General features: G+C 41.1%; 1 long non-coding RNA gene across 6 annotated transcripts in view; it reads left to right on the forward strand.

The window, feature by feature from the left end:
• LOC100937966 (uncharacterized) overlaps window positions 1-22,519 on the forward strand; it is a 123,119-nt gene that overhangs the window by 43,045 nt on the left and 57,555 nt on the right. For 4 of the 6 annotated variants that reach the window (XR_010139015.1, XR_010139012.1, XR_010139014.1 and 1 more), the window contains exons 4-9: window positions 6,934-7,018; window positions 7,107-7,283; window positions 7,879-7,944; window positions 11,631-11,794; window positions 12,894-12,948; window positions 22,361-22,500. This is a non-coding gene — a long non-coding RNA (uncharacterized LOC100937966). Of the gene's footprint in view, window positions 1-4,970; window positions 5,382-6,846; window positions 7,019-7,106; window positions 7,284-7,878; window positions 7,945-11,630; window positions 11,795-12,893; window positions 12,949-22,360; window positions 22,501-22,519 lie in introns of all 6 variants that reach the window. The other 2 variants (XR_010139016.1, XR_010139017.1) reach the window with 2 other exon arrangements.

A 22,519-nucleotide genomic window follows, 5' to 3' on the forward strand; every position in this document is an offset into this window, starting at 1 on the left:
TGATCTCAGCTCACTGCAACCTCCACCTCCTGGTTTAATCAATTCTCCTGTCTCAGCCTCCTGAGTAGCTGGGACTCAATTCTCCTGTCTCAGCCTCCTGAGTAGCTGGGACTACAGGTGTGTGGCACTACACCCAGCTAATTTTTGTATTTTTAGTAGAGACTGGGTTTTGCCATGTTGCTGGGCTGGTCTCGAATTCCTGACCTCAGATGATCCACCCCCACCCCCAACTTGGCCGCTGATACAGCTTGATTTTATACATTTTAGGGTGACATAAGTTATCAATAAATACATATAAGATGTACATTGGTTTGGTCAGGAAAGGCAGGACAACTGGAAGCCAGGGAGGGGGCTTCCAGGTCATAAGTGGTTTTAAAGATTTTCTGATTGGCAATTGGTTGAAAGAGTTATTATCTAAAGACCTGGAATCAATAGGAATGTCTGGGTTAGGGCAAGGGGTTGTGGAGACCAAGGTTTTATCATGCAGATGCAGCCTCCAGGGAGAGGCTTCAGAGCTCTTATCAGACCTAAAAAGGTGCCAGACTCTTGGTTAATTCTCTCCTGGATCAGAGGAAAGACCTGGAAAGGATAGGGAATTCTCTATAGAATGTAGATTTTTGCCAGAAGAGACAACTTTGCAGGGCCGTTTCAAAATATGTCAAGGAGATATGTTTTGTGGTAAAGTACTTTGATTCCATTCAGGGCCTGCTATGTTGTGATGCCACACTAGAGTCAGTCTGGAATTTGGTGTCTTATTTGGTGTGTTTATTGCTACAAAGTCTTGTTTTGTCAGTCTTAAGATCTCTTTTAATGTTAATGCTGGTTAGTTGTGCCTGAATTCCAAAGACAGAATAGTATAATGAGGACGTCTGACCACCCATTCCCACCATGGCCTGAACTAGACTTTCAGATTTACTTTGGAATGCCCTTGGCCAAGAGGGGAGGTCTATCAGTCTGTTGGGGGGCTTAGAATTTTACTTGTGGTTTACAGAACCTTTGAGAAGTGTTTGGCTGTGAAGGCTCTACCTTCATGAATGGATTGTCATTATTACAGAAGGTGGTTCATTATTGCAGGAGTGAATCTGTTATAAAAGGGTACGTTCAGATCTCTTTTGCCTCTTGCCCTCTGCCCTGTGATGACACACCAAGAAGGCCCTCACCAGATGCTGGTCCCTCAATCTTTGATTTCTCATCCTCCATAACTGTCAGCCAATAAAATTCTGTTAATTATAAATTGCCCAGTCCTAGGTATTGTCTTATAGCAGCAAAAACAGACTAAGACAGGAAATTGGTGTCAAGAAGCCTGGCTGTTGCTATAAAAAAATACCTGAAAACGTAGATGCAGCTTTGGAACTGGATAATGGGTGGAGGCTGGAAAATTTTGGAGGAGCAGGGTAAAAAAGCCTAGATTTCTATGAATGGAACAATTCAGGTGAGGGCTCAAAGAAGAGAACTGTAGGGAAAGTCTGAAGCTTCTTAGAGATTACTTAAGTGGTAATTGCTGGGTGAGGTGTCAGAGCCCCAACATCAGAAGTGGTTGACTTGCAGGTTGGTAAGAATTTACTGACAACAGTATAGGTTTGAAAAAGGAAAGTTTTATTAGAAAGAAAGAATATTGCAGAAGAATGCAGCATTTACGGACCTTAAAGTGGGAGCTTAAGTGTAATTTGGACCATATTAGCCATGTAGGTCATGATAAGTGATTACATTTGTAGACATTTTGGTTCCTTAATGTCAGCAAGGGTTGTACAATGAGTTTTGACATGGATGGATTCCAGAGATGTATAGAAATTCTAGTTACTTAGAAAATTTTTGAAAGAGGCCTGGAACCTTTAGGCACTAGGGAAGTTTAATTACTTCTAAATTCCTCAGATAAGGAATTTTGCCTCAGAATGGCCTGTTTGATGGTTGCCAGGTGTTTTTGGCTTTCTTCATTACACTTCTAAATTCCTCAGATAAGGAGTTTTTGTCTCCAGGGCTTACTCGATGGCCACCTGGTGATTTTGCTCTCCTGACTTTCCCCCTGACAAATATTTTGGTACAATCTTTGACCCTTTAGTAATGATCAGAATGTTCGTAGAAATATGGACAGTAAAGGCCATTCTGATGAGGTCTCACATATAAATGAGGAACAAAGTATTATAACTGGAGGAAAGGCCATCTTCATTATAAAGTGGCAAAGAACTTGGCTGAATTGTTTCCAAGCCCACACAAGGGCTTTGTGGACAGCATAGTTGAAGAGCAGTGAGCTAGGAAATCAGTGAAAGAAACATCTAAACAAAAAAACGTTCAATATGTTGTGTGTCTTCCTTCAACTGCATACAGTAAAATGCTAGAGAAAAAAATGATTTAAAGATGGAATTTATAATTAAAAGGGAGCCAGGCACGGTAGCTCACGTCTGTAATCCCAGCACATTGGGAGGCCAAGGCAGGTGGATCACTGGAGATTAGGGGTTCGAGACTAGCCTGGCCAACATGGTGAAAGCCCATCTCTACTAAAACTACAAAAATTAGCCAGGTGAGGTGGCACATGCCTGTAATCCCCACTACTCAGGAGGCTGAGGCAGGAGAATCGCTTGAACCCAGGAGGCGGAGGTTGCAGTGAGCCAAGAGCACACCACTGCACGCCACCCTGGGCAATAGAGTGACTTCATCTCAAAAAAAAAAAAAAAAAGTGGGGTGGGGTGGGGAACAAAACTTAGAGATTTAAAGGATTCTCAGCCTAGTCAGGTGGTAGAGAATCAAAGAGCACTTTCAGGAGAGGAAACCAAGGATGTTTCCAAGTGACCATTTCATAAGGAGATTGATGTGGATAGAAGGAAGCCAGGGGCTATTCATCAGAACAATGGGAGAATGAACCCAAAGTCACTTCAGAGATTACCAGTGCCACCCTTCCCATCACAGGCTCTGAGTGCCAAGACCTGGGTGAAGGAAATATGTCAAAAAGAGAGGCTGAGGACGACCTTAGAACCTTTGGACTCACGTCCCAGGACTGCTTCAATTTTCTGCTCCCCATATTCCAGTGCAGCATTTCTTGACTACCCCAGTCATGGCTCAAATGGGCCAAGGTGCAGCTTGACTTGCCACACTGGAAGGTACAAGTCATAAACCATGGTGGAATCCACATGATGCTAACTCTGCAGGTGTGCAGTATGCAAGAGCTGTATGGGCATGTCTTCCTCTACCTAGATTTCAAAAGATGTTTCAGACAGCCTTGGTGGACAAGCAGAGACTTGTTGCAGAGGTGGACCAAAAGCAGAGAGCCCTCACTAGGGCAATGCCCAGTGGAAACCCAGCTTTGATGTGGAAGTTCTGCTGGACATTTCCTTAGTCAGGACTCTCTCCAGTCAAAACTGTGGGGTCAGAGCCACTGCAGAGAGTCCCCACTGGGACAATGCCTCGTAGAATTTTGGGAGTGGACTGCCTGAGAGACCCCAGAATTGTAGGGCTACTACTGTGCAACACCAGCCTAAGAGAGCTGCAGGCATGAGACTCCAACCTGTGAGAACTGCTGTGTGGGCTAAGCCCAGAAAAGACATAGGGGCAGAGCTGCCTAAGGCCTTGGGGGCCCAATTTCACCTCAGTGTGTCCAGGAGATGGGACATGAGGTCAAGGAAGCTTATTCTGGAGCATTAAAATTTAATGTTGTTCACCCTGTTAAATTTTGGACTTACTTGGGACCCTCTTTTCTTGTCTATTTCTCCTTTTTGGAATGGGAGTGTCTATCCATTGCCTGTCCCACCATTGTATTTTAAAACACATAACTTGTTTTGATTTCACAGGCTCACAGCTGGAGAGGAATTTGCCTCAGGATGAATCATGCCTTCTGTTGAGTTAGATAAGACTCTGGACTTAGGCCTTTTGAGTTGATGTTGGAACTAGTTAAGACTTGTGGGGCTATTGGGATGGAATGAATGTATTTTGTATGTGAAAAGGACATAAGTTTTGAGGGGCCATTGATGAGATGCTATGGTTTAAATGTTTGTCCCCGCCAAAACTCATGTTGAAATTTGATTGCCATTGTTACAGTATGGTTGAGTATAACTTACTCAAAATGCTTGGGATTAGAAGTGTTTTAGCTTTCAGATTTTTAAATATTTGCATTATACTTACCAGTTGAGCATCCCAAATCAAAAAATTCAAAATCCGAAATGCTCCAGTGAATATTTCTGCAGGTTATATTTGCACTCAACTGCTTCTGATATTGGAGGATTTCAGATTTCATATTTTCAGATTTGAGATGCTCAATCTGTATTAAGACGTGGGATAATTAAGAGGTGATTAGTTAGCTAGGCATGGTGCTGTGTGCCTGTGTTCCCATCTGCTTGGGAGGCTGAGAGAGAATCACTTGAGATTTGAGGATACAGTGAACTATGATTGCAGCCTGGGTGAGAGAGTGAGGCCCTGTCTCTTTAAAAAACAAAAAAAAAGAGAGAAAAAGAAAAAAAAAAAAAAAAAAAGAAACGATTGGGCCGTGAGGGTTCTGCCTTCATGAATGGATTAATGCCATTATCACAGGAGTGGATTTCTTATCACAGGAGTAGGTTTGTTGTACAAGGGCAAGTTTGGCCCCCTTTCACTCTCTCACTTGCCCTCTTGCCTTCCACCTTGTGATGACACAGCAAGAAAGCCCTCACAAGATGCTGACATCTTGATCTTGAACTCCCCGGCCTCCAGAACTGTGACCCAATACGTTTCTGTTCATTATAAATTACCTAGTCTCAGGTATTTTGTTACAGCAGTGCAAACGAACTAAGGCATATGCCATTCATAAAGAAATAAGATAGGGAGAAGTGAAAAGTAATAATGTTGTGGAATACATTATTTGCACAGACCTAGTAAAACATGTACTTTCATCCCGTATTTTGTTGGGAGACATTAGTATAAAAGATTTTAAAATTTAATCAGGCTAGCTTTTAATGTTCATGCTCTTTGACAAAGCAATGTTCCTATGGCAACTTATCATCCAGATACAGCCTGAAGAGGCCATAGCCATCATCACTTACTTGTCCCAGCTACTTCAGACGGTCCATTTTTCTAGCTGGCTTGTTGCCTTCAGCCCCCTGCCGCCGACCCTGCTTCATCCATTCTTCTATCCAAACAAGAAAATCTGTCTCATGGCTGGATCCACCTCAAGCATTGATATAGAGCAGTACTCATGTTCTTCTACCTCTTGGTTCAAACTAGAAAATCTACCATGACAAGATGCTACAAAACACGTACTCCTAACCACAATAGACAGCCATGGAGCTACTTCAAGCATTGATATGGAACAGTGCTCAGGTCTCTACTCCTGGAGGGACTTGTAGACATCCAATCTCATCCCTGCCTGAAGAAGTCTCCCGTCTGTCCCCTTTCTGTGTCCTCAAAGGCACAGGCAGGTGAGGGGCGTTTGCTTCTGCTTCTGGCCCTGCCATAAACCTCCCTTCAGACAAGGTGAGGGGGCACAAAGGCTGGCTTCCTCCTGCAGAAAGGGTAAACACAGGGAGAACAGAGATGAATCTCGCAGCAGCACGTATCCTGATAAATTTGCTAAAGATCCCTCACTAGCAATTCAAGGTACCTAGGCTGGTAGGTTCTGTCCCTGGCTCTGGCAGTGGACCTGGTGACCAACCTCTTTACCATCTAGCTCTGTGGTTAGCAGTATCTGTTTTGTAGTCACATACATCCATGAAGAGAGGATATTGATACCTCACTAGCAGGGCTGTCATGAGATTAAATCCAGACGCTAACATGAAGAACCTGGAGCTAGGACCCTCTGAACAACCTGCTCCATAAGTAGAAGCTGTGTTTCTTCCCTGGAACAGGGAACTCATGTGGCAACTTGACCTGCCCTCTCAGCCAGGGCCCCTAATCAGGATGCAAATCAGAGTCACATTGATGAGCCTTTTGTAAACCCTCAGCTGAAACTCTCTTGTTGGTGGTAATAGGACTTCTGTACAAAGGCCATTGAAGTCATTAAATCATAATAATATGGCCTTAGAACCAGATATGTCTATTTGATGCCAACAGTGTATGTGAGTGCCCATTTCCTCTTTACTCTTCTGACTAGCTTTTATTGTTATTTCCAGGGTTTTTCGTTTGTTTTATTCCCAGATTTTGTGTTAGTTTTTCATCTGATCATCCCATTTTCCCCAGTTCTGCCCCATTGGAAGTATTATCTCAGATGGTTTTTAACTTACAAATTCAGAGGCTTATCCCATAGGATGGTCAGATTTAGCAAATGAAAACACAAGATGCCCATTTAAGTTTGAATTTCAAAAAAAAAAACAAAATTATATTATGTGTCACGTATACTAAAAAGTACTAGTTATTTTTCTGGATTTCAAAGTTAATGAGTCTTTTGTATTTCATCGGGCAATCCTGTACATGGTGTTGCAATATAGGGTAGGACCAAGGTGCTCTGGTCTGGTCAACAGCCCCAGGTGAGCTCTCAACAGATGCCAGCACCAGTTATCATCTATGCAAGTGATCTCTTTTGGATGTACCAAACGATTGAAGCCTCCAGATGATTAAGGTGACAGCACAGGGAGAGGCAGCCCTGGGTGGCAGACACCATATAGAACAGAATAACATCCAAATGAGCCCTGTCAATAATCAGAATCTTGAGAGATAATAAATGGCTAATGTTTGGGATGCTTTATTAAGCAGAAATGGTTATCTGGCTAGGGTGTACTCTTCCTCCTTTTCTGCAGTCTGTTATCATTGGATAATATAGGGATTCTATTATCCATGAAGACTTGGTAGGACTTTGTTATAATTTTGGCCATAGTCTGCATGTGGGTTTATGTATGGGTATCAGTTTCTGAAAATTTCCTCAATTCCTTCTCAAATGGATTTTCAAAGGAATTTTCATGATATATGATTTTACCCCACTCTTGGAATGTGGAACCTACTTCTAATTCCCCTCCATGAAATGAGTCTTCACTGCAGTTACACAGGTTAAAGAATTGAGAGGCTGCTGCTACGAATGTCTCCATGAGTCACATGAAAAACCATATTCTTACAAGGTTGCTAGGTGAGTATTTAATCAGAACAAGGGGTATTTATTCACTTTGAGAAGTGTTTCTCAAAAAAGTGTCCTGAAACTATTTTATCTGCTGTAGGGATAGCCTTGCAAGGAAGCTACTTTCCTTCAGCACACATAGACAGGACTCTACCAGATAGCAATGTACACTGCAGTGTTTGACTTTCGTGACTGTCCCCACACAGCACCACTTAGTGGATAAGTCTGTCCAACTCTGGGGTTCATTAAGAAGAAATGTCTTCTCAGCAGATCTAAGGTACTTTTTCCAATTTCACCTTTATAAAGAATAGAGTCAATGTATTGCTTTATCATTTTTACATATTTTTTAGTTGGCTTAGAGCTCAGACTTGTACAGGGGGTATATTTTGGGAACCCCTTTAAGTCCCAAGCATTTTGGAGTAAGACCATAGTAATAGTTGGGGTGCCAGCAAAAAGAGGAAAGAGGAGAAGAGCTGCAGGCCCACTGTTAGACCGATCCCCCAACCCCCAAGGGACATAGCAGAACATATGCTGGCTAATTGCTTATTACTACCAAGAATTTTGAAGGGAGAGAGCCTGGGCTGTGCAACCCCTGGTTCTCCTTTGAAGTACTAATCACATAAGTGATTTTTGCCATAGAGAAGGAGTGAGTGCACAGAGAGTGTATAGAGAAGCTAGAGCTGTTTTTGTCGTGGATGTGCCTCCATATAGGAGAAAATACCAGGAACAGAGGATAAAAATTTCCCAGGGTATCCCAATATATGATTCAATTGAATGAGTTTCTGCCAGCTAAATAAGTATAATATTCTAGCCCTGCTTCCCTGAAATAACTTTGAGATTCCTTACATGACTTTTTTTTTTTCTCTTCCTAGGTTATTCAGTCACATGATTATGGACAGTCTCTTAGTTTTCTGCCATGGATAGCTAATTTCTTCATGGTATGTGTTTTACACATCACCCTCAGAGGGCTAGTTCGTCTCAAAGAGCCTTAGGATACCTCCCTCGGTCTCTGTGTAGTGATGGTACTTCCCTACTGTCACGTTTAAAGCAAGCAAAACTCCTGACAATGGGGAGATGCTTTGTTTCACCAAACTGGGCAGAATTCCACAAATCACCCTTGTATGGGGTTAATTCCTCTAATTCCTAATATTTCTCAGGTGGTGGCCTGAAGACTGAAGGTGTTTTGCTTTCAGGGAAAGGCAAGAGCCAGAAGGGAGGGCTGTGTGGAGGCATTTCTGGTATGCAGGACCAGCCTGAGCATGGTGGTTGCCATAGAAACCTGAAATCATTATGGCAACCGTGACAACTTTTTATTGTTTTTTTCTTTTTTAATTTTGCTTAAATTTCAATAGTTTTTGTGGCACAGGTGTTTTTTTTTTTGGTTACATGGATGAGTTATTTAGTGGTGACTTCTGAGATTTTGGTGTACCTGTCATCTCAGCAGTATATACTGTACCCAATATATTGTCTTTTATCCCTCATTACTCTCACAATATCCCCCTCCCCGAGTCCCCACAGTCCATTATATCACTCTATATGTTTTTGCGTCTTCATAGCTTAGCTCTCACTTATAAGTGAGAACATATGGTATTTGGTTTTCCATTCCTGAGTTATTTCACTTAGAATAATGGCCTCCAGTTCCATCCAAGTTGCTGCAAAAGACATTATTTCATTCCTTTTTATGGCTGAATAGTATTCCGTGGTGTATATATATGTCACATTTTCTTTATCCACTCTTTGGTTGATGGGCACTTTGGTTGGGTTCTATATCCTTGTAATTGCGAATTGTGCTGCTATAGACATGCATGTGCATGTGTTTTTTTCATATACTTACTTCTTTTCCTTTGGGTAGATAGTAGTGGGATTGCTAGATCGAATGATAAATCTACTTTTAGTTCCTTAAGGAATCTCAATACTGTTTTCAATAGTGGTTGCACTAATTTGCATTCCCAGCAGCAGTGTAAAAGTGCTCCATTTTCACCACATCCATGCCAACATCTATTGTTTTTTGACTTTTTAATTATGGCCATTCTTGCAGGCATAACGTGGTATCTCATTGTGGTTTTAATTTGCATTTCCCTGATGATTAGTGATATTGAGCATTTTTTCATATATTTGTTGGCTGTTTGTATATCTTCTTTTGAGAAATGTCTATTCATGTCCTTTGCCTACTTTTTGATGGGATTATTTGTTTTTTCTTGCTGATTTGAGTTTCTTGTATATTCTGGATACTAGTCCTTTGTTGGATGCATAGTTTGAGAGTATTTTCTCCCACTCTGTGGGTTGTCTGTTTACTCTGCTGAATTTTTTTTAGCTGTACAGAAGCTTTTTGATTAGGTCCCATTTATTTATTTTTGTTTTTGTTGCATTTGCTTTTTGGGTCTGAGTTACGAATTCTCTGCCTAAGCCAATGTCCATAAGAGTTTATCTGATGTTATCTTCTAGAATTTTTGTGGTTTCAGGTCTTAGATTTAAGTGTTTGATGCATCTTAAATTGACTTCTGTATAACGTGAGAGATGGGGATCCAGTTTCATTCTTCTACAAGTGGCTAGCCAGTTTTCCCAGCACCATTTATTGAATAGGGGGTCCTTTCCTCAATTTATGTTTTAGTATGCTTTGTTAAAGATCAGTTCGCTATAAGTATTTGGCTTTATTTCTGGGTTCTCCATTCTTTTCCATTGGTTTGAGTGCCTATTTTTATACCAGTGCCATGCTGTTTTGGTAACTATAGACTTGTAATATAATTTGATGTCTGGTAATGTGATGCCTCCAGATTTGTTCTTTCTGCTTAGAATTACTTTGACTATGTGGGCTGGGCAGGTTTTTGTTTGTTTGAGATGGAGTCTCACTCTGTTGCCCAGGCTGGAGTGCAATGGCACAATCTCCACTCACCACAACCTCCGCCTCCCAGGTTCAAGTAATTCTCCTGCCTCAGCCTCCCAAGTAGCTGGGATTACAGGTGCCCACCACCAGGCCCAGCTAATTTTTGTATTTTAGTAGAGATGGGTTTCACCATGTTGGCCAGGCTGGTCTCGAACTCCTGACCTCAGGTGATCCACCCACCTTGGCTTCCCAACGTGCTGGGATTACAAGCATGAGCCACTGTACCCAGCCTATGTGGGCTGTTTTATGGTACATATGAATTTTAGGATTTTTTCTAGTTCTGTGAAAAATGATGATATTTTGATGGGAATTGCATTGAATCTGTAGATTGCTTTGGGCAGTATGGTCATTTTCACAGTATTGATTCTTCCCATTCATGAGCATGGGATGTGTTTCCGTTTGTTTGTGTCACCTGTGATTTCTTTCAGCAGTGTTTTGTAGTTTTCCTCGTAGCGATCTTTCACCTCCTTGGTTAAGTATATTCCTAGGTTTATTATTTTATTTTCTTTTTTTTTTGCAGCTGTTGTAAAAAGGATTGAGTTCTTGATTTGATTCCCAGCTTGGTCATTGGTGTATAGCAGTGCTACTGATTTGTTTACATTGATTTTGTAACCTGAGACTTTACTGAATTCGTGTATCAGATCTAGGAGCCTTTTGGATAAGTCTTTTGGGTTTTTTAGGTATATGATCATATCATTGGTGAATAGCAACAGTTTGACTTCCTCCCCTCTCTTGTCTGATTGCTCTGGCTAGGATTTCCAGTACTATGTTGAATAGAAGTGGTGAAAGTGGGCATCCTTGAGTTATGACTTCTTTTTGTTTGTTTTTTGAGGAGTCTCACTCTGTCGCCTGGGCTGGAGTGCAGTGGTACGATCTCAGCTCACTACAACCTCCGCCTCCCGGATTCAAAAAATTCTCGTGCCTCAGCCTCTCTGAGTAGGTGGGATTACAGGTGCCCACCACAATGCCTGGCTAATTTTTCTATTTTTAGTAGAGATGGGGTTTAACCATGTTGGCCAGGCTGGTCTCGAATTCTTGACCTCAAGTGATCGGCCCGCCTTGGCCTCCCAAAGTGCTGGGGAGTGACAGCTTTTTAATAGAGACCAACATAGCCTGGCAAGAAAAGTAAGGTCGTGCCTTCAGGTGTTTAGGACTCAGCTGAGGGTGTGGGCGCTCTGCGATGGGGGACTGAACCTCCCTAGGGTGTGGGGGACAAAGGGATGCCAGATCCAAGTTGCCTCATTCCCACTTTGGAACAAGTTGCCTTAGCAGTCTCATGAGAAATCTGGGACCCTCCTGGCCCCAGTGAGTGTGTCCTGCTCGAGGTGTCTTGGGGCTACTTTCCTTGTAAAGGTGGGACACAGGAGGATGAGAGAGGTAAAGACTTGCTGAACCCAGCTTCCCCCTCTGTAGAATGGGGAGAAGAATGTTCACCCACAGGATTGCTGGAACCTGCAGTGATACACATGCAAGATGATAGATAGCCCTGTGGTTATTACTGGGTGATGGGTGCTTGTATGGATTCAAGCAATTTCCTATTTCTTTTTAAATTTGTTATGAGACAGACAAAGAAAGATGAAAAGGCCCCAGTGAGAAAGCCATTATACTTCCTGGTTGTTATGATCACTACCCAATTGTATCAGTGCCACTGGTCACTAACCCAGTACCCAGCATGGTGCCAGGCTTATAGTTGCTCCAGTAAAGCACAGTGATTGCTGGATTCTCTCTTTCTCTGTGCAGTTCTTCATCGGGTAATTGAGCTGATATCAGGTGTCTGAAGGAGGCAAGTTTTGAAGATATGAGTCATGATGGCTGCTGAAGCTTCCACTCCATATTTGAAGGTCAGCAGTTCTCAGGAAACCTCTAGCACTTCCATCCCTGGTGGGATATGATGCCTGTCTCAGGTGAGCTCATAGATGTGAACGGAAGCATGTTGTAGAAAAGCACTTGTGAGGTTCACAAAATAATCTAAAAGTAGAGAAGCTATTTTGATATCACCTTTGGAGAAGAGGTTTATCAGGTAGACTCTTACTTGGTAGTGAGGCTTTTATACATTCTATGGTAAAATTTTGTAGTAGCCAATAATTTTTGAAGTGTTAGTTTAAAATGCCCATTTAAAAATTTGTTATTTTAATAAATGACAATTACACTAGAATTTATCCTATTATAATGATACATAACCATGTTGTCTAAAATAGCCAGGTATTCTTAAATATCACTTTGATTATTTTACCAAGTTATTACATTTTAGTTTTGAACTTCAGAAGGAAATGCACATCAACTTTCTCTAAATATTTAGATACACCTCATTTCAAATGATTATTTCTATTGTGGACATATATAGTGTGAACGACTTGATAAGACATAGTGTCCATCTGCTAATGTGATAAGGTCATGTTAGTGGGAATTGTTCTCCTGATTAATTCAGTATCATCAAATCTTAGAAAAATACAAGTATATTTCAGATGCTTTATTGAGGTATGTTTGATATGAAATATAGTAAGTATATTTAAAGCCTTTACTTTAGTAAGCTTTGGTATATGTATGCACCAATGAAACCAACACCATAGTCAAAGTAATGAACATATCCATCACCTCAAAAAGCATTTTCCTGCCCCTTTGTAATCATCCCACCTACCTGTCTCCCTCCAGCTTCCATGTCCCTCCTATCTCTCTCCATTTCCAGGCAACCACTGCTCTTCTGTCACTGTAGATTGATTTACATTTCCTATAATTTTATGTAAATGGCATCATACAATATGTATTTTTTTGGTCTGGCTTCTTACATTCAGCCTATTAACTTTTTGATTTATCCTTATTGTTGCATGATTGAATAATGCCTTTTTAAAATTGCTAAGTAGTATATGGATATACCACAATTTGTTTTATCCATTCACTTTTTCATGGACACTAGGTAGTTTTCACTTTGGGGTTCTTCTAAATAAAGCTGCCATAACCATTTGTGTAAATGTCTTTATATGTACACATGCTTTCTTTCTCTAGGGTGAATACTAGGAGTCCAATGGCTGGATCATATGACAGATGTGAGATTAACAATGTAAGAAACTGCCAAACTGTTTTCCAAAGGGGTAGTACCATTCCTTATTCATTCCCATCAGCAGTAGATGAGAATTCCATTCTCCACAACCTTGCCAAAGTTTGGTATGGTTAGTCTTTTTCACTTTAGCCATTCTCATGGGTGCATAGTAATATCTCATTAGAGTTTTAATTTACTTCTTTTTTTCAAGACATTGTCTTGCTCTGTCACCCAGGCTGGAGTGCAGTGGCACAATCTCAGCTCACTGCAACCTCTGCCTCCTGGGTTCAAGCAATTCTCCTGCCTCAGCCTCCTGAATAGTTGGGATTATAGGCACCCACCACTGCACCTGGCTCATTTTTGTATTTTTAGTAGAGGCAGGGTTTCACCATGTTGGCCAGGCTGGTCTCAAACTCCTGACCTCGTGACCCACCCACCTCAGCCTCCCAAAGTGCTGGGATTACAGGCATGAGCCACTGCACCTGGCCTACATTTTCTAATGACTATTATTGTTAAACATCTTTTCATGTGATTACTTGCCATTTGTATATATTCTTTGGTAAAGTTTCTGTTTCTATTATTTTCCCATTTATTTATTGGAGTGTCTGTTTACTTCTTACTTTTAAATGATTTTATATATTCTGGATATAAATTCTTTGTCAGTTATACGATTTCTCAAATACTTTTTCCCAGTCATTGACTTATCTTTTCATTCTCTTAACGGTGGCTTTTGGAAGAGCAGAAATTTTTAACTTTGAGGAAGTGCCATTTATAATTTTTTTATTTAGGGTTAAGATGTTTTTATTGATGTCCTGTCTAAAAAAGGTTTACCTACTCACAGTCACAAGGATTTACTCCTGTCTTTTCTTGTAGGAGTTTATACATTTGGATTTTATAGTTAGGTCTCAGATTCGGTTTGAGTTGATTTTGTATATGTTGTGATATATGGATTGCAGTTTATTTTTGTATATATGGATATCTACTTATTACAGAACCATTTGTTGAAAAGACTATTTACTTTTCCACTGAATAGTCTTTACATCATTGTCAAAAATCAGTTGTCCGTGTGTGCATGGGTTTACTTCTGGATTCCTTATTCTGTCCTTTTGATCTACTTTTCCCCTTCAATGGCAATAGCACACTGTCTTGATTACTGTAGGTTTATAATGAGTTTTGAAATTAGGTAGTGTTTTTCCTATACCTTTGTTCGTTTTTACAGTTGTTTTTCACAGTTTAGGTGTTTTGTATTTGTATATGATTTTAATATCCACTTGCCAATTTCTTTGAAAAATGTATGGAATATTTATTGGGATTGCACTGAATCTGTATATTAGTTTGTGGGGAATAAACGTCTTAACAATACTGACTCTTATGACTCATGAACACAGTATGTCCTCTACTTCTTTGGGTCTTCCTTCTCTCAGCAATGTTTTGTAGTATTCAATGTACAAATGTTCCATATCTATGAACAGATAATTCATAAATATTTCATACTTATTGATGCTGCTGTCAATGGCATTATTTCTTAAATAGAATTCTTAATCATTACATTTTCATGGAACCACCAGCAACCAGATTATTAATAATGACTATTGAAGAATCTTGGTAAAAAGCACAGGCTACTCTAGGATGGAAAAGGTATTTGATGCTTAATGTGCATGGACATGTATTTCTATATCAGCTTTTAGAAATCATTGGCAATACACTGAAACTAGGGATAAAAATGTACCCCTGACAGTTCTACAGGTAATCTCCAGAAAAATCATTCACTAAAATAATATAGGTTAGTAGCTTTAAACTTTATGTTTCTGCTATCTTTGAATATGTTAAAATGTGAGGTTGTACTTTTTTGTCCCCAGTAAACCCACCTTTAAAAATTCCTGGGATCTTGGATGGTGAGAGAGCATTGGGGAGAGGCAATGCATCTATATGAGTATTTGTGAATGTATCAATTTGTGTGTTGCTGAAGCTGCCAGGAATGTGTATTATGAGGTGTTGAGACTAATTACAATGTATTACATCAGCGCTATTCATTTCCTAGCACATGTTAGTAACAAGATATAGGGGGTTGTTTGTTTTTTCCTAGTGTTCCTTGGCTAGCCTGGTTACCATGGTGACTCCGTGACTCTTATGGGATTTAGTGTAGAGTGAGTATCCATTTATGATTTTTGCCTGAGTCACTTATTTCGATGATGGTTGTGAAGTGTTGTTTTTAAAATTCTGATATTCCTTTCAAAACTATGAGTTGGCGTTTAGAAAAGGGCAGAGTTTTCTCTTCTTATTTATCTGTGTATGTATGTATGTATATCAATGTGACACAGAGATTCTCATTTTTCTCAAAGGATTACCCTGTGCTATTATTATTATTATATATTTCGATGCTCAAATTGTCCCAGAATTGGCCAGTGGAAGGACCTTGAAGTTGGCTTCAGTGTCCAATTAACACACCCTAAAATTCCTTGAGCATGTACTTTGCTCTCTGAACCTGACTATATCCCCATCTGTAGAAAGGAAGTAATGATGCTTACCTCAGAGCATGGCTTTGAGCATTTGAAGAAAAAAAGTCTGAAGATAACAACCCATATCGTGTTGCATCTAGTAGGCCTTCAACAAATGTAAGTTCCCCACTCCAACTTTGCCTCCTTCATTCTGTCAGTGCGATGCCTCTGACATTAAAATTCACATCATGAATACCAAAGAGAATACTTGGAAATGTGACAGAAAGCAGGCTTAAGTCTACATTTGTATTTTTGGTTTTTTTAATTATACTTTAAGTTTTAGGGTACATGTGCACAACGTGCAGGTTTGTTACATACGTATACATGTGCCATGTTGGTGTGCTGCACCCAGTAACTCCTCATTTAGCATTAGGTATATCTCCTGATGCTATCCCTCCCACCTCCCCCCACCCCACAACAGTCTCCGGTGTGTGATGTTCCCCTTCCTGTGTCCATGTGTTCTCATTGTTCAATTCACACCTATGAGTGAGAACATGCAGTGTTTGGTTTTTTGTCCTTGTGATAGTTTGCTGAGAATGATAGTTTCCAGCTTCATCCATGTTCCTACAAAGGACATGAACTCATCATTTTTTATGGCTGCATAGTATTCCATGGTGTATATGTGCCACATTTTCTTAATCCAGTCTATCATTGTTGGACATTAGGGTTGGTTCCAAGTCTTCGCTATTGTGAATAGTGCCGCCATAAACATACGTGTGCATGTGTCTTTATAGCAGCGTGATTTATAATCCTTTGGGTATATACCCAGTAACGGGATGGCTGGGTCAAATGGTATTTCTAGTTCTAAATCCCTGAGGAATTGCCACATTGACTTCCACAATGGTTGAACTAGTTTACAGTCCCACCAACAGTGTAAAAGTGTTCCTATTTCTCCACATCCTCTCCAGCACCTGTTGTTTCCTGACTTGTTAATGATCATCATTCTAACTGGTGTGAGATGGTATCTCATTGTGGTTTTGATTTGCATTTCTCTGATGGCCAGTGATGATGAGCATTTTTTCATGTGTTTTTTGGCTCATAAATGTCTTCTTTTGAGAAGCGTCTGTTCATATCCTTTGTCCACTTTTTGATGGGGTTGTTTGTTTTTTTCTTGTAAATTTGTTTGAGTTCATTGTAGATTCTGGATATTAGCCCTTTGTCAGATGAGTAGGTTGTGAAAATTTTCTCCCATTTTGTAGGTAGCCTGTTCATTCTGATGGTGGTTTCTTTTGCTGTGCAGAAGCTCTTTAGTTTAATTAGATCCCATTTGTCAATTTTGGCTTTTGTTGCCATTGCTTTTGGTGTTTTAGACATGAAGTCCTTGCCCATGCCTATGTCCTGAATGGTATTGCCTAGGTTTTCTTCTAGGGTTTTTATGATTTTAGGTCTAACATGTAAGTCTTTAATCCATCTTGAATTAATTTTTGTATAAGGTGTAAGGAAGGGATCCAGTTTCAGCTTTCTACATATGGCTAGCCAGTTTTCCAAGCACCATTTATTAAGTAGGGAATCCTTTCCCCATTTCTTGTTTTTGTCAGGTTTGTGAAAGATCAGATAGTTGTAGATATGTGGCGTTATTTCTGAGGGCTCTGTTCTGTTCCATTGACCTATATCTCTGTTTTGGTACCAGTACCATGCTGTTTTGGTTACTGTAGCCTTGTAGTGTAGTTTGAAGTCAGGTAGCATGATGCCTCCAGCTTTGTTCTTTTGGCTTAGGATTGACTTGGCAATGCGGGCTCTTTTTTGGTTCCATATGAACTTTAAAGTAGTTTTTTCCAATTCTGTGAAGAAAGTCATTGGTAGCTTGATGGGGATGGCATTGAATCTATAAATTACCTTGGGCAGTATGGCCATTTTCATGGTATTGATTCTTCCTACCCATGAGCATGGAATGTTCTTCCATTTGTTTGTCTCCTCTTTTATTTCCTTGAGCAGTGGTTTGTAGTTCTCCTTGAAGAGGTCCTTCACATCCCTTGTAAGTTGGATTCCTAGGTATTTTATTCTCTTTGAAGCAATTGTGAATGGGAGTTCACTCATGATTTAGCTCTCTGTTTGTCTGTTATTGGTGTATAGGAATGCTTGTGATTTTTGCACATTGATTTTGTATCCTGAGACTTTGCTGAAGTTGCTTATCAGCTTAAGGAGATTTTGGGCTGAGACGATGGGGTTTTCTGGATATACAGTCATGTCATCTGCAAACACGGACAATTTGAGTTCCTCTTTTCCTAATTGAATACCCTTTATTTCTTTCTCCTGCCTGATTGCCCTGGCCAGAACTTCCAACACTATGTTGAATAGGAGTGGTGACAGAGGGCATCCCTGTCTTATGCCAGTTTTCAAAGGGAATGCTTCCAGTTTTTGGCCATTCAGTATGATATTGGCTGTGGGTTTGTCATAAATAGCTCTTATTATCTTGAGATACGTCCCATCAATACCTAATTTATTGAGAGTTTTTAGCATGAAGTGTTGTTGAATTTTGTCAAAGGCCTTTTCTGCATCTATTGACATAATCATGTGGTTTTTGTCTTTGGTTCTGTTTATATGCTGGATTACATTTATTGATTTGCATATGTTGAACCAGCCTTGCATCCCAGGGATGAAGCCCACTTAATCATGGTGGATAAGCTTTTTGATGTGCTGCTGGATTCTGTTTGCCAGTATTTTATTGAGGATTTTTGCATCAATGTTCATCAAGGATATTGGTCTAAAATTCTCTTTTTTTGTTGTGTCTCTGCCAGGCTTTGGTATCAGGATGATGCTGGCCTCATAAAATGAGTTAGGGAGGATCCCCTCTTTTTCTATTGGCTGGAATAGTTTCAGAAGGAATGGTACCAGCTCCTCCTTGTACCTCTGGTAGAATTCGGCTGTGAATCCATCTGGTCCTGGACTTTTTTTGGTTGGTAAGCTATTAATTATTGCCTCAATTTCAGAACCTGTTATTGGTCTATTGAGAGATTCAACTTCTTCCTGGTTTAGTCTTGGGAGAGTGTATGTGTCGAGGAATTTATCCATTTCTTCCAGATTTTCTAGTTTATTTGCATAGAGGTGTTTATAGTATTCTCTGATGGTAGTTTGTATTTCTGTGGGATCGGTGGTGATATCCCCTTTATCATTTTTTATTGCATCTATTTGATTCTTCTGTCTTTTCTTCTTTATTAGTCTTGCTAGCAGTCTATCAATTTCGTTGATCTTTTCAAAAAACCAGCTTCTGGATTCATTGATTTTTTGAAGGGTTTTTTATGTCTCTATTTCCTTCAGTTCTGCTCTGATCTTAGTTATTTCTTGCCTTCTGCTAGCTTTTGAATGTGTTTGCTCTTGCTTCTCTAGTTCTTTTAATTGTGATGTTAGGTTGTCAATTTTAGATCTTTTCCGCTTTCTCTTGTGGGCATTTAGTGCTATAAATTTCTCTCTACACACTGCGTTGAATGTGTCCCAGAAATTTTGGTATGTTGTGTCTTTGTTCTCGTTGGTTTCAAAGAACATCTTTATTTCTGCCTTCATTTTGTTATGTACCCAGTAGTCATACAGGAGCAGGTTGTTCAGTTTCCATGTAGTTGAGCGGTTTTGAGTGAGTTTCTTGATCCTGAGTTCTAGTTTGATCGCACTGTGGTCTGAGAGACAGTCTGTTATAATTTCTGTTCTTTTACATTTGCTGAGGAGTGCTTTACTTCCAACTATGTGGTCAATTTTGGAATAGGTGTGGTGTGGTGCTGAAAAGAATGTATATTCTGTTGATTTGGGGTGGAGAGTTCTGTAGATGTCTATTAGGTCTGCTTGGTGCAGAGCTGAGTTCAATTCCTGGATATCCTTGTTAACTTTCTGTCTCGTTGATCTGTCTAATGTTGACAGTGGGGTGTTAAAGTCTCCCATTATTATTGTGTGGGAGTCTAAGTCTCTTTGTAGGTCACTAAGGACTTGCTTTATGAACCTGGGTGCTCCTGTATTGGGTGCATATATATTTAGGATAGTTAGTTCTTCTTGTTGAATTGATCCCTTTACCATTATGTAATGACCTTCTTTGTCTCTTTTGATCTTTGTTGGTTTAAAGTCTGTTTTATCAGAGACCAGGATTGCAACCCCTGCCTTTTTTTGTTTTCCATTTGCTTGTTAGGTATTCCTCCATCCCTTTATTTTGGGCCTATGCGTGTCTCTGCATGTGAGATGGGTTTCCTGAATACAGCACACCAATGGGTCTTGACTCTTTATCCAATTTTCCAGTCTGTGTCTTTTAATTGGAGCATTTAGCCCATTTACATTTAAGGTTAGTATTGTTATGTGTGAATTTGATCCTGTCATTATGATGTCACCTGGTTATTTTGCTTGTTAGTTGATGCAGTTTCTTCCTAGCCTTGATGGTCTTTACAATTTGGCATGTTTTTGTAGTGGCTGGTACCCGTTGTTCCTTTCCATGTTTAGTGCTTCCTTCAGGAGCTCTTTTAGGGCAGGCCTGGTGGTGACAAAATCTCTCAGCATTTGCTTGTCTGTAAAGTATTTTATTTCTCCTTCACTTATGAAGCTTAGTTTGGCTGGATATGAAATTCTGGGTTGAAAATTCTTTTCTTTAAGAATGTTGAATATCGGCCCCCACTGTCTTCTGGCTTGTAGAGTTTCTGCTGAGAGATCAGCTGTTAGTTTGATGGACTTCCCTTTGTGGGTAACCCGACCTTTCTCTCCGGCTGCCCTTAACATTTTTTTCCTTCATTTGAACTTTGATGAATCTGACAATTATGTGTCTTGGAGTTGCTCTTCTTGAGGAGTATCTTTGTGGCGTTCTCTGTATTTCCTGAATCTGAATGTTGGCCTGCCTTGCTAGATTGGGGAAGTTCTCCTGGATAATATCCTGCAGAGTGTTTTCCAACTTGTTTCCATTCTCCCCGTCACTTTCAGGTACACCAATGAGACATAGATTTGGTCGTTTCACATAGTCCCATATTTCTTGGAGGCTTTGTTCATTTCGTTTTATTCTTTTTTCTCTAAACTTCTCTTCACGCTTCCTTTCATTCATTTCATCTTCCATCGCTGATACCCTTTCTTCCAGTTGATCGCATCGGTTACTGAGGCTTGTGCATTCGTCACGTAGTTCTCATGCCGTGGTTTTCAGCTCCATCAGGTCCTTTAAGGACTTCTCTGCATTGATTATTCTAGTTAGCCATTTGTCTAATCTTTTTTCAAGGTTTTTAACTTCTTTGCCATTGGTTCAAACTTCCTCCTTTAGCTCGGAGTAGTTTGATCTGAAGCCTTCCTCTCTTAACTCGTCAAAGTCATTCTCCATCCAGCTTTGTTCTGTTGCTGGTGAGGAGCTGCGTTCCTTTGGAGGAGGAGAGGCACTCTGATTTTTAGAGTTTCCGGTTTTTCTGCTCTGTTTTTTCCCCATTTTTGTGGTTTTATCTACCTTTGGTCTTTGATGATGGTGACGTACAGATGGGGTTTTGGTGTGGATGTCCTTTCAGTTTGTTAGTTTTCCTTCTAACAGTCAGGACCCTCAGCTGCAGGTCTGTTGGAGTTTACTGGAGGTCCACTCCAGACCCTGTTTGCCTGGGTATCAGCAGCGGTGGCTGCAGAACAGCAGATATTGGTGAACCGCAAATGCTGCTGCCTGATCGTTCCTCTGGAAGTTTTGTCTCAGAGGAGTACCCAGCCGTGTGAGGTGTCAGTCTGCCCCTACTGGGGGGTGCCTCCCAGTTAGGCTACTCGGGAGTCAGGGACCCACTTGAGGAGGCAGTCTGTCCATTCTCAGATCTCAAGCTGCGTGCTAGGAGAACCACTACTCTCTTCAAAGCTGTCAGACAGGGACATTTAAGTCTGCAGAGGTTATTGCTGTCTTTTGTTTGTCTGCCCTGCCCCCAGAGGTGGAGCCTACAGAGGCAGGCAGGCCTCCTTGAGCTGTGGTGGGCTCCACCCAGTTCGAGCTTCCTCGCCGCTTTGTTTACCTACTCAAGCCTGAGCGATGGCAGGCGCCCCTCCCCCAGCCTCGCTGCCACCTTGCAGTTTGATCTCAGACTGCTGTGCTAGCAATGAGCGAGGCTCCGTGGGCGTAGGACCCTCCGAGCCAGGTGCGGGATATAATCTCCTGGTGTGCCGTTTGTTAAGCCCATTGGAAGAGCGCAGTATTAGGGTGGGAGTGACCCAATTTTCCAGGTGCCGTCTGTCACCCCTTTCTTTGACTAGGAAAGGGAATTCCCTGACCCCTTGCGCTTCCTGGGTGAGGCGATGCCTCGCCCTGCTTCAGCTCCTGCACGGTGCGCTGCACCCACTGTCCTGCACCCACTGTCCGGCATTCTCCAGTGAGATGAACTCGGTACCTCAGTTGGAAATGCAGAAATCACCCGTCTGCTGCGTTGCTCACGCTGATAGCTGTAGACTGGAACTCTTCCTATTGGGCCATCTTGGCTAAGACTTAAGTCTACATTTCTATTATCATTTCTATTATGTGCAATCTTTTTTTTTTTTTTTTTTGAGATGGAGTCTTGCTCTATTGCCCAGGCTGGAGTGCAATGGTGCAATCTCGGCTCACTGCAACCTCTGCCTCCTGGATTCAAGTGATTCTCCTGCCTCAGCCTTCCGAGTAGCTGGGACTACAGGCACGTGCCACCGTGCCTGGCTAATTTTGTTGTATTTTTAGTAGAGACGGGGTTTCACCATGTTAGCCAGGATGGTCTCAACCTCCTGACCTAGTGATCTGCCCACCTCGGCCTCCCAAAGGGCTGGGATTACAGGCGTGAGCCACCATGTCCAGCCTATTATGTGCAATCTTGAGTATCACTGCTGTGTGGCAGTGGGGACAGTGAGATGAAGCTGAGGAAGAGGAAAAACCTCATTGCATAGCTTCCAGTTAACTGAATGGGGTATAGGCAAAACATCATCACACGTACAACCTCCTTACTCATCCTCTTTCTTTCCTCACTATTCTATGTGCTTTCTTATCTCCCTTCTAGTGTAACATCAGAGAAGGGGTGTACTCTGTGCCCTAGAACTAGGAGCTAGCAGAGAAAAACCAAATGTGATGTGGAGTCTGCTAGACAGGCTACTGGAGCAAGAGTGAAGCAATGAAAGTCTCATCATTGGGACATATTAGGTGAGTCACTTCCCTTCCA

Source organism: Pongo abelii, chromosome X, assembly GCF_028885655.2.
Source record: "Pongo abelii isolate AG06213 chromosome X, NHGRI_mPonAbe1-v2.0_pri, whole genome shotgun sequence".
Taxonomy (NCBI): Eukaryota; Metazoa; Chordata; class Mammalia; order Primates; family Hominidae; genus Pongo; species Pongo abelii.